Raw genomic sequence first — 13,293 nt, 5'->3', positions numbered from 1 at the left:
GTTAGAAGACAAAGAGGATTTCCAAAGACTATTTCTAAAACTTAGCATAAAAGATACCAAATATGGAAGGATATCCAAGGATATCTTTGATAGTTTTACAATTTATCCAATAATTAAATCCTCGGCAGTAAACAAAACACCTACAGCCTGCAGTTTTTCTTTTCTAGACTGATCCAAACCGAGCTAACAAAGGCTTTATTTGGATATCAATGTACTTCCTTGCAATAATGGAACAACAGCAAGAAATGGAAATTCAGCTTGAGTTGCATATGAAAACAGGGACACATAATAAGAAAACACAATTGATCTGTCCCTTCTTAACACAAAGCTTAATTTGCTACATAAAGATTATAACGCATCTTTCTGTCTCTGTAACACAAAAAAATTATTAAAACCACATCTTTGCTCCAGTTAGTAAAATTATCACTTCAAAATGTGAATATTAACAGATGATTCTGATACATGGGAAAATGCTGTTGGTGGAACTGTGACTTTATGGGCAGTTACCACAAATAACAAGCAACTCTTTGTTGTTTCTTGGAAGATGATTACTTGTTAGTTGAGAAAAAAAGTGAAATATGACATTGAGAGGCATATGTCAATAAGCTGCAAAAATAGGGAAACTTTGCTTTGGAAAATTAATGTGTCTGAGATTAATGTATCTGAGAACATATCTTCTTGGTACTGCTGAAAATGATATTCTTTGTTATTGGAATCTGCCCAGTTGTGCATTGGAATAGAGTGCAAAATTAAATGTTAGAATTGTGAACTTGATCCTAATTCAGAGAATGTTGCTACAATATCTTGGTCTTCAAAAGATTCAAATTTGTTTGTACTTAAACCCAGTGAGCAAAGGCCATTTTGTATTCAGAAGGATATCTCCAAAGAGGAGGTTTACCGGGGTGGGGGGGGGAAGGCGGAGGTGTTTGATCCTGGGGAAATCTCTGAATCCCTCACATCAGAAGTTCATCAAAGAAGAGATCAGTTTTACTTACAGTTTTGCTTACAAAACTCACAGGGCTTATTGATATTCAGACCAAAGTCTCCAGAAGAAAATTTGGACTGAATGTTCAAAGAGACAAAATTCAGTTCAAAAGATAAATGGTAATAGCAGAAGAAAGTTGTCCAACAGCACCATTTTATTTCATGTACAAAAGCTCAGCCCCAGCAGGATGAAAAATAAATAAATAAAGCTTTGGCTAATGACCGGTACAACTACCTTTAAGAGAAAACATACCTCTGTTAGTGAGTTTCTTTCTACTCTAGCCCAGGCACTGCCCTCTGTTTTCTATGCTTCATGTTTGTAAATTCACGGCTGCTATCCAAAAAGAAAGAAATTAATGATTCAAATAAAGAAAGTTATTTAATTGGATACAATATGATATAGATTTTGGAGAAGACACTGAACACGAGCAGTCTAAAAGTGAAAGGAAAAAAAAAAACTAAGGGATGAAGAAAAGTAGATAACATCTAGAAAACTGTTAAGTTTTCAGAATGAGGACAGAATATTAAACTTTAATTTTTACGTTTGTACACTCAAACCAACATTTTAAATGTTACTGCTGCTCTAAAATAAAATATTAAATATGGAAAAGTAAAGTTAGGAACAACAGGGTGAGAAAATAAAGTATACATGGGGCAAAATGAACAAGGAATACACTAATATATAGAAACAGGTATAACAAATTGTATAAAGATTATTATAAATTTAAATTAAGTTAAAAACTCAAAGAGAATACCTTAAAATATCATATTGATAGTAAAAGTTAATATCTAACCAAACTAAATGTCTAATCATTAATCCCATTTTAATTTAATGAATCTTGAGTTGTAGGTTATAAAAAATAAAAGGGAGGCTGAATTATGTTTCTCATATAAGGGAAAGTCAAATGATATAATTTTGTTTTGTTCTTTGATAAGTTATACATATAAAATGAAATGAATTTGATTGCTTACAGATAACCACCACTGTTTAAATTGCTAGCAAATATAAAAGAAAATTCAACTTGGTTCATATGAAACATAAAAATGGAAATTATCAGAATGCATAATATACAAAGTACATTTCCAAGTACTTGTTATAGTAATTGATCAATTGCATGAGAGAAAATCTTCAGATTAAATTGAAACAATAATTTCCAATATTTTGTTTATCACTGTTTTACTTAAATAGAATAAAAATGAAAGATGACAAAAATATGTCAAGTGAATTTACCCCAAAATTAAGCAACAGCAGCAATATTATTTGCAAACAAAAAATAATCCAAGGCAGAAAATTGTGTTGTATATTATTCCAAACATACAAACAATTCCACTGATCCTGATGTCCAATGCCACGCTCCCAAAAGCTTTTTCTTAATTTTTCACTGATTTGAAATTCTCTTGTCCCTGGCAACATTTGATTGGTGAACATGTATTTTTCACTAAAATTCAGTTCAAGAATCACGTTCTCTACAACCTCTTTCAAATAATGCAGTCCATCGCTGCCAAACTTTCTGGACTTCTAGCAACAAACTGAACCTGTTCTCTCTTGTACCTCTTCATCTACATATATTTATCTAAGTTATTTTCATTCTGTACCATATTCATCTACCAGCTTATCCAAACAGACTGTGAGTTCCTTAAAGTTAAGATACTATATATTCTTCATCTTTGTGGCAGAGATGGACTGGTCATTCACAAAACCTGTTTTATCTACTTCCTGGGCTCGCAATTAGACAATATTTCTCAGCCTTTCCTGTAACTGAGTGTAGCTCTAAGTTCTAACCAATGGGGTGTGGGTAGAAGTGTTATACATACTTTTACAGCCTTATCCATACAAAGTTTCCGCTTGTCCTCTGTGCCATTTTCCTGTCCCCTGGCTTGATGCACATGACAATGGTAACTTCAATGCTGGAATAAGGTGGGTTTCCTGCATCACCACGGTAAGAGAGGTGCCACCTGTATACTAGAAACGTAGTTTTGGACTTCTCACTAGGGAAAAATTGAAATAAACTTTTACTGTATCAGCCACTGGGATTTTGTAGTTTGCCTCACAGTAGCTAGCATTACACAATTTGATGCTGTTTTTGTATCCTCAACACCTGTCACTTATAACATCTGAATAATAGTTGCTGAATGAACAAGTAACATGTCTTTAACTCTCCTTTGTTCAAAGTAATAACTTATAACTCCTGTGAACAAAAACATCTCTTTTCAGTCATCCAACATTTCCCTTCTTTCCTAATAATCTGAAATTTATGAATAACAAGTTACCATACCACTCAGAATCCCACGAATATTTTGGCTTTAATATTTTCATTGAATCTGGAGAAAGAATAGAGTTTATATAGTTAAACTGCACAGCGATTTAATTTTTGTAACAAAATAGATTTTATATAATTGGAATAAAAATTTTGTTAATAATATTATACTCCAAGTTATAAATATTTATTAAAAATTAACTCAAATAGGAAATCATGTAAAAATCCTGCCTATTGAAGGTAGAATATAACTTGTTCTTCACTTGGAAGAACATTTATTAAGTTTTACCATACTCATAATTCCTTAAATTATTAGAGAATATATGGATGCATTGCTGTATCCAAATTGCTTTCCAAAATGCTGTATCCATATGGCTTTGGTAATATATCATTGCCAAAGTGTAATCGAATATTTTTTAAAGAAGTTTATTTAATGTAATACGTGTGTTTTTAGAAACCATGTTGATTGTAGTTTCTATGAAGTATATAAATATAGAATATACAAAAAATCTGAATTAATTATCCTTGCATTTCAGTATCTATTATCAAGATTTCTTTATATTGAAAGACTACACTGGCAATTTTCTAGCGCATATATTTTATTGTCAACTTCCAACTTTGATTATTTGACTCACATTCACTGAGATCTGATGGTGAAGTTAAGAAAGCGGAGATGAGTATAAAATAATGGATCATCATAAATAGTGGGTTTGCAAAAGTATAAGCGTAATAGAAGGAGAACTATAAGAGATATATCTGGGGGCAAAAAACATGATTGAATAGGTCAAGAGTCAGAAGGGCTGATACCATGGCACAGATTAAAGGCTTTCAAAAGGAATAAGAATACTTTGATTCATGAGGCTGAAGGGAATGGGGTTATCCGTAAATACAGAATTATTTTAGTGCTGTAATAGTAAATATGACTTTCATTACAGTCAAGTAGGAAACAATTTTGTTTAGAGACAAGTTTAGTAAAAGGGAAACCAGTTCGGAATTCCACAGTATAAAGGCAGAAGGCAAGCCGTTTTAAATAAGTTGTAAGGGAGTGAGGACCATTTCGTTGTCAGTAGACAAAGTACGAATTAGACCAAAAAGAGGTGACTGCATTCAAAGTAATGAGGCAACAATATCATTTTTGGGGTAGCATATAGATAGATTCCTACTTAATTGGATATTTTATTGAATTAGTGAAAGACAGGATCAATAATATCTTTTAAAATATTTCAATTAATTTAAATGTTTTCTACCTTGAGAAATAAACATAAGCATGTTATGCAGAATTTTCCTAGTATGATGGAATAGGACTGATTGATCAATGGTATTCTCTGTTATCTAATAACAGGATATGAACTGAACACTGATGTTATTTTAATATTTAAGAGGAGACTGTAAAGTGGAAAGTATATCTACATTCACATGGAAGCAGCCGCATAGCACAGGGAGATCAGCTCGGTGCTTTGTGACCACCTAGAGGTGTGGGAGGGAGAGAGACACAAGAAGGAAGAGATATGGGGATATATGTGTATGTATAGCTGATTCACTTTTTATAAAGCAGAAACTAACACACCACTGTAAAACAGTTATACTCCAATAAAGATGTTAAAAAAAAAAGAAATATGTAAGCAAAGGGTAATAATAAATCATTATTTCCATGCTAAACCTGGCAGAGGATTTTAGCCACCATATATGTAGTAAAAACTATCTCACAATAAACCAAAATAGTGAAAAAGTTGAACCAGCATTGTGACAATAATCTTTTAAAATGTTAAGCAGACCCTAGCTTAAAGAAATTGTACTCCTTTTTGGAAGCAGACGTAACTAAAGTGAATCACTGCTGAAACTAGACCAAGGATTTAACTTATGATGTGATTCTGTGTTTGCTATGTCCATCAGGAGACAGGGTCTCTAAACTTTAGTTACAACTATGTTAAAGGAAGAAATTACCAGCATAAAAAGCCACTAACAGAGTCATAGATAGAGAGGCATCTATAAATAGCATCTCCCCTCAAAAAAATTCATTGGATGTTGCTGTTCCTGAGAAAACAGGAAGGTGGTTGAGATGTTTTAACAGTGTAATAACAGAAATAAGCATAGAGCATAGCTGCAGATTGTATTCTTTAAAATATTTGTTACCCCTTTCTCTGGCCCACTGACATCAATCTTAGCTATGTGACTTGCTTTGGACAATAAAAACTAAAAATAGAACTACCATACGACCCAGCAATCCCACTACTGGGCATATACCCTGAGAAAACCATAATTCAGAAAGAGTCATGTACCAAAATGTTCATTGCAGCTCTATTTACAATAGCCAGGACATGGAAGCAACCTAAGTGTCCATCGACAGATGAATGGATAAAGAAGATGTGGCACATATATACAATGGAATGTTATTCAGCCATAAAAAGAAACAAAATTGAGTTATTTGTAGTGAGGTGGATGGACCTAGAGTCTGTCATACAGAGTAAAGTAAGTCAGAAAAAGAAAAACAAATACCGTATGCTAATGCATATATATGGAATCTAAGGAAAAAAAAAAAGGTCATGAAGAACCTAGTGGCAAGACGGAAATGAAGACACAGACCTACTAGAGAATGGACTGGAGGATATGGGGAGGGGGAAGGGTAAGATGTTGACAAAGTGAGAGAGTGGCATGGACATATATACACTACCAAATGTAAAATAGATAGCTAGTGGGAAGCAACCGCATAGCACAGGGAGATCAGCTCTGTGCTTTATGACCACCTAGAGGAGTGGGATAGGGAGGGTGGGAGGGAGGGAGATACAAGAGGGAAGAGATATGGGAACATATGTCTATGTATAACTGATTCACTTTGTTATAAAGCAGAAACTAACACACCATTGTAAAGCAATTATACTCCAATAAAGATGTTAAAAAAACAATGAATAGAAATGATGTGTGAAAGCCATCACAAGGTTCTGCTGTGAAGATGATGTGGGGCAGGGCATCAGCACAGTGCATGAGCAAGAAATAAACATTTTCTCTTTAAGTCACTGATATTTGGATGTTATTTGTTACAGCAACATAATTTAGCCTACATGATATTGTGTATCACTTTTTGCTAAACAGTGCTGAACAAGACTCCATATAGCACTATAGCTCACCTTATGAACAGGAGAAGCACATCAGGGGAAATATTAATCAGTGCATTGGGACAAATATCCTTTCTTATCAAAATTATAAAGTGGATCCCAAGGAAGCACTATTTACAGAATGAAAGGAAACAAATACCTTCGTAAATGAAACTCAAGCAATGTGGTCCTTAAAGGAGGGCAAAGAAGGAAATCACACAATATGACAGGCAACAAATGGGAAAGGATATATGGAATGGGAGGGAGCAGTAACTCTGATTTTTATAAATCCAGTGTGTGTTCCAATTTGTGATGCATTTATCAATGGGGTCTATATTTAGTTTTATTTTTTCTTGCTCTGTATGCCCTTTCAACAACACACAATAATTAACTGCTACTACCCATAGGTGAAGGGTTATCAAAGCTGATTTCTATCTTAAAATCTGCCCTTAACATTTCAGACCCATATAACCAACCAGGAAATATCTCTACATGATAGTCTATAGGCACCTTCCCATCTTTCACCTGGGTTAACAGTTAATAGTTTTCTTTAATACATAGACCAAAAACTCGGGAGTTATTCTAGACACGTCTGTCATAATCAAATAATGGTTAACAGATTCATTTGATTCTATTTCTTTAACCATCCTTTTCTCAGAATGCTTCTTGCCTATACTCCTCATTATTTCACCTTGAATGTTACAATCATGTCATAGTTTCTTTACCTTCTGGCTCACTACAAGCATATTAGTCCTCAACATTACCATCTTAAGAGCTATCAAAAATGTAAATTTGACCATATAAGTGCCTCTTCTTTTCAGTGAATCTCCACTTGCTTAAAAAAAAAAAAATGATAAAACTTTGTAGCACATAATTCCAGGCTCTTCATAACCTTCTCTAGTTTCTTCTCCGAAATAATTTTCTACCACTTCCTTCATACAACCGACACACAAAGCTTATATTTGCAAAATATTCCTCCATCATAAAACACATATGTAGGTATGGAAAAAGAATACATAAATACACATGTAGGTATGGGAAAAGAATACATAAATACACTAAAAATGGCATTTGCTCTGTATTTATCCGATAAAGCTTTTCACCTCCAATCTTCAGCAAAGCTGTTTCAATTATTTCTTTGTTTTTTCATGCCATTGGTGTACATGGTATCTGGACAAAGAATGTAAGTATTGATAGTGCCTGACACCATGCAAGATCATCTCAACCACAAATAATCAGTCAATTCTCGTCGCACATCTAAGCAGATTTCAGAAGTACATTTTCACATAGTGTCCATACAGCCACAAAAATGAGTTGTCGTTATTTCATACTGTGTGTATATACAGCTTGAGGAATATAGTGTTTTTAAGGCAGATTCCATGCGTATTTGATTCAAGGAACTAATTTAAACTGACAAAATATTTTTAAATGAATCATTCAAGTTGTGCTCAAATAAAAAACATAGGGCAAGTAATTTATATGTGTGCCTCAAGCTTAAGAAACACCTGCCTCTTCTCACTGTATGTCACAACAGGGGGGTTCAATGGATGAATGGATTTGAGATTACATTAAATGCCTTGCAGCTTATCCAGATGCCAGAATAAAAATGTAGAAAACAAATACACCTTTGTGGAAATCAGCACTTTACAAATTTTAAAAAACTTTTTATTGAAATGCGATATACCTCGAGAAAAGTGCACGTGTCACAAATGTACAGCTGGATGCACTTTCACAATCAGGAACCCACGCAACCAACCTCAGATTGAGAAACAGAACATCACCAGGCATCCCAGAATCCCTCTCTACCTCCTCCTGACCTGTAATGGCAGAAACTAGTCTCACCTGTTCTTGTACTTTATATAAATGGAAGCAAATAGGAAAAAAAACCAAAAACAAATCTAGGTGCAAAGATACACTGCAGGGTATTTAAAAAATGCAGGGCCACTAGACCAAGCAAGGATACCTCACTCTTCTTAATCACAATTTCAATCATTGTAAGAGTAGGATAAAGTCAGAATTTAGACAACAGTAAAGGGAAATGAATGCACTTGATCATTTTTCAGTCTTCTGGTTTCTGACATATATAGTTGAGATAAATGCAATTCTTACTTCTCCACACACATTAACATTGAAAGCAAGTGATTACATTAGTTTTACCTATGATGAGAAATACAAGAAATACTTAAAGCTTACCAAGGTCAGAGCACCTTTTGCTATATACCTTATATTAATAAATCATTTTTTAAAGTTTTGAATTCTATCTTTTATAACATGTAAAGCTAAATGTATCTGGTTTCCAGCATTTCCTGGATATATATTTTAGGGGAAATATTTTATACTTGACTTTCCTAATAATTCTAAGCACAATTAAATTTATTTTTACTCTTCCCTTACCATTATTGAACCTATGCCGAGGTGACAAGAATTAGTTTTATATAAATCTAGGAAGATCATACTTTGGAGAATAACTGTTTCATTGAGCAACATCATAGACATGTGCCGAAAGCAAACAAATGATTTTTTCTTAACTGCACTAATGCTTCCCTCTCCATTCAGTTGAATAATTAACTTTATGGTGCAATACCTCACTGTCACTTAAGATTACCTCACCTTGCAGAGAGGCTGTTGACTCTGAATCCCCAGATAGCATGGAGCGTGCTAATAGTGAAGAGAGCAAGAAAGAAAGAGAAAGAAAGGCAATCAATCAAACAAACAAACAAAAAGGGAAAAAAAGTTTGCATAGCCTGTATAGATAGGAGTAGAAAGGAAAGATAAAAGCTATGTCAAGAATTTTCTGTAATTGTTAATCAACTATACACCAATATAAATTAAAAAAGTAGAAAAAAAAAAAAAAGAATTTTCTGTAAAGAGTACTTTGCACTATCTTCTCTCAGGGTCCTTTTTCTTCGATTCATTCTACCACCTACTAAAACCTGAGTTTCCTTCTCACCAAATTCCTTCTAGTTTTTAAAAAGTGTAGTGCTTAAGCATGAAATTCCTCATATTTCCGACCCCCCTCACAAATTTACTTACCTTCACACCCGTCTACATATATTATTTTATTCTCCTGCTCATACAGTGTTTTTGTAGCTTCCTGTAGCCTTCAACAGCTTAACCTCTCAGTTTCAGTTAGTTCTTTCTCTTAAAATTAGTAATATATGTTCATGTCTCTAAAGAAAAAGTAGATTAAAAAAGTGGAAGTCTCAGATTTCCTTCCCCTCAAATGAAGCAAAGTTAGTTAAATAAAAGACTAAAAAGAAATAGAAAACGTCTATATCAACAGCTACTAAATCAAAATTTTACAAAAAGAAAGAAAGGAAAAGAAAAAAAGTACAAAGTATAATTTATTTTACTTCAAAAAGTGGAGATCAAAGAAGTGAGGAAAGGATTTTGGATTGGCACAAAGAACCAGAGAAAGATTTCACCTCTACATGCATGGACTCCCCAGAATCCACACTGTTGAGATGACCAAATCTGCGAAGTTTCAGAAAAATGCCAAAATTTTCAATTAAATGGAAGTCTATGTAGTTTGGACTATTGAAACTGGCTGCTGGGGAGAAAACAGCAAAGTCAAGAAAAGCAAATAATGAGTTTGATTCTCTAAGAAGGAAATGAAATGTCCTTGGCAAAACAATCCATACCATAAGAGTATGGTATATAACAAGTTAATTTGTGCCATCCACCATTGTGTAAAAAAATTAACTTCGTAAGACCAGAGAGCAGAGTTCAAGTGTTGTAACAAAGCCTGAATACAACCTCTCTAAACAAAGCCCTCCAACTTTACCATTTTCTTTACGTACAGAAATGTCAGAGAATGACAAATTCCTAGCCCTCACAATATATTTGTGGGGGAAAAATCAAACTGGTCTGAGATATAATGGAAAAAGAATCTGAAGGTTTTGAAAAATTATATATGGGCAGAAACACCCAAGCACAAGAAAGATGTAAGGTAGAAAATATTTAAAACACTACAGCGTGAAAGAAAAGAAGAAAGAAACAAAAGATATACAAAGAAAACCACCATAAGAGGAAATTTTAAGGAACCCCCCCAAAATGCTGTAGATCAATGAAATAAAAGCAAAAGATCTTAAAGATGAGATGACAAAACAACAACAAAAATAAGTAAAATTCCAAACCTGAAAAAACATATTGAGACCCTAGGAAACATCACTAAAGACTTAATATATTAATTAGACATAGCAAGCATTAATACAATAGTATAGAAACCTGAATTGTTGTAAAAAGGGCTTTAAAAAACCAAAGTGAATACTGATGAAAAACAATTTGATTAAGTAGTTACACATAAAGAAATACATACAGAAGGCAAAGGAAAAACAAGATAAAATGTAGTATGTATTTGTGAAGCAGAAAAGTCAACAGATGGTAAAGATTTATTCGACAATATACTCCAAAGGAATTTCTATTAAATTGGGGGTATTTAAAATGGAGTTTTGATAATATGAAGCACTCTGCTCCAGCGACATTTGATACAGAATGTTCAGTACATGATATGTCGTATATAAGGTATTGTTCCTTGACTATAAAGAAATCAGTAAGTAAAACAGAAAAAAAAAAAATCCCTTATTTCACAGAGCTTTCATTCTTTTGGAAATACGGCATGGAATGTGCCAAGTCAGTGACAGAGTCAATTCTAGATGAATTGAGCAAGGTATTTTCTATGTTCTTCTTTGAACTTCTCAGTATTTCTAGTTTCTGGAAAGAACAAAAAAACCCATGAGCCGGTATTCACTTTTACTAACTTCCTTATCACCCAAACTTTCGTTTCTCCCAAGACCACTTTTCTATTTACTGTAAATATGCTGGAACAAGTTATTAAATATTTTCGTAGAATTTCCAAAATCTTATGTGGGGAAAAGAATAACACTTCAAATATCTATAATTTTTTAAAATAATTATAAGAATAAATTGTAGAGTAAAGCAATTACTATCTGGCTATAGATAGAGTAGAGAGGCAATTTTAGTATATAGAATGTGGAGTCAGACAAATTCTGGTGCAAATCGAGCCTGTGTTGCCGAACACCTGGATGATCTTGAGAAATCCACTTGGACACTAATGTCTACCTATAAGATTAGTGTGGTATAAAATATGCATTGAGCTTCATATTCTTCCTATAATGACTATAGGACACAAGTTGGTTCTTCATGCTATTTTCATTTTCCATATACTTCTTTTTTGTTTTGTAAGTCTTTGTTTTGTAAGTCAAAAGCACATCTGGAAAATGACTTAAACAACAGTGGTGCTCAATACTGCATACACATTAGAATCACTAGGGAAGATTTTTAAAAATACAGATGCCTGAATCTCATCACTGGGGATTCTTATATAATTGGTCTTGGGAGGGAATGAAGCTTCATCTTTTTTTAATCTCCCCTGGTGATTCTTATGTGCAGCCAGGTTTGAGACCTACTTATCTAGAAACACTTCAAATGTTTTCATCGGACTAGATTATTTTTAATTCCTTTAAGTCCTTTCACTTACATTTTGTTGAGTTGTGTCTGCCCTATAAAACTACTATCAATCAAATGCAAATCCTTGTCAATTTTACCTCCTAAATATTTCTCAAGCTCATCTCCTACTCACTTTCCCTCATATTAGCAGTCTGGCCTTCATCATGTTCCCCCTGGGTTATTAAATAGGTTCCTGACTGCTATCTCTCTCTGATTTTTCTTCTCAAATTTTTTTTCAGGCCAGCAATAGAATCTCATTCACTTCCTAAATCTTTTCAATTCTTACTTATCATGTAAGATGGAGCACAAGCCTTGCCCTTCAATGTCCTCCACCACTTTTCTCCTGCTTAACAATGAGCATATCTCTGCCACTTCCACTACACAATCTGTGTTCAAGGACCATCAAACTGATTGTAGTGTCATAACACTACGTGAAACATTGTGTTACTTTGCTTATTGCCATTCTGTTTCTTCTCCTTGAAATTCCATCCTTTTTTTTCTTTCTTTTCCAGGATCATCCTTTCAGATTTCTCAGAAATTCATCCCCCTGAAAAACTTCTAAGCTCTTTGTTCGAGGCAAAGAACAACTGCCCTATATTCATAAAGCTCTTGGTGCATTAATCACTCTACCAAAATTCTTCCATTAAATTGTAAGTTCCTCAATGAAGGTATTGTGTTGATCTTATCTTTGTATCCCCAAAGGTTAGCATTTTTACCTGTGGTGATCAGTAAATATGATTTGATTAAATTGGTCCAAGGAGCAGAAAAATGTATCAGTAGATATTTTGCGCTTTCTAGAGTAGAAAAATTTCTCACTGGAAGTGGCAATTAAGAATATTTTTACTGAGTTTTTAATAATCTTTTAGAGTTACTGATGGCTAAAACTAACTAGAGTTACCACATACTGTGATGGAAAAATTGTACTATATATTTTATGGGGTCATGATTTCTGTCTTGGAATATATGGAATAAATTAATGGGATCCTATCCCCTTGGATTGTGCAAATCATACATGGTACCCTAGGCTAACGCTAATCAAGTATGCTAATGCCTTGAAACAGTAACTTTTAAAATTATGGCATTATGCTTATAAATTAATAAAAATATTCATCTCAAAATAAGTCAAAAAGTTTTAAAATCAGCAGATGTGAAAGTACCATTTAAAAAATGTTGTATTCCCTTAATCTTTTTCACAACAAAGGAATTTCAACGAGAAGCCTCCATTTAAAAATGGATCACTTTTTTTAAAAAGTAGCCCTTTTTGTTTAATGATTTTATTCATGGGAAATAAATTTGTAAAATGACAAGTTATTAGAAGGCAAAAATTAAAAGTTAACCAGAATTTTTTTAAAGATTTACATGGTCTACTAGAAAAACCTAGTTCTGGGATCTTTCTTTCATAATTGATTTACCCTGTTGTGACAGATGTGCATATACTATTCAGTTTTCTTCTTGAGAAGAGTTTTTGATTTTGCCTTATACTTCTGCCC

The 13,293-nt window shown here is 33.5% G+C and overlaps 1 long non-coding RNA gene across 1 annotated transcript; it reads left to right on the top strand.

The window, feature by feature from the left end:
- Positions 1-925: 925 nt before the first annotated feature.
- LOC309656156 lies at positions 926-9,494 on the top strand. Its single transcript, XR_014261186.1, has 2 exons — positions 926-7,333; positions 7,367-9,494. It is a non-coding gene; the product is annotated as an uncharacterized lncRNA (long non-coding RNA).
- Positions 9,495-13,293: the final 3,799 nt, after the last annotated feature.

Source organism: Balaenoptera physalus, assembly GCF_965194825.1.
Source record: "Balaenoptera physalus genome assembly, chromosome: 2".
In the NCBI taxonomy this organism is placed as follows: Eukaryota; Metazoa; Chordata; class Mammalia; order Artiodactyla; family Balaenopteridae; genus Balaenoptera; species Balaenoptera physalus.
This window is presented reverse-complemented; position numbering and strand designations above follow the sequence as displayed.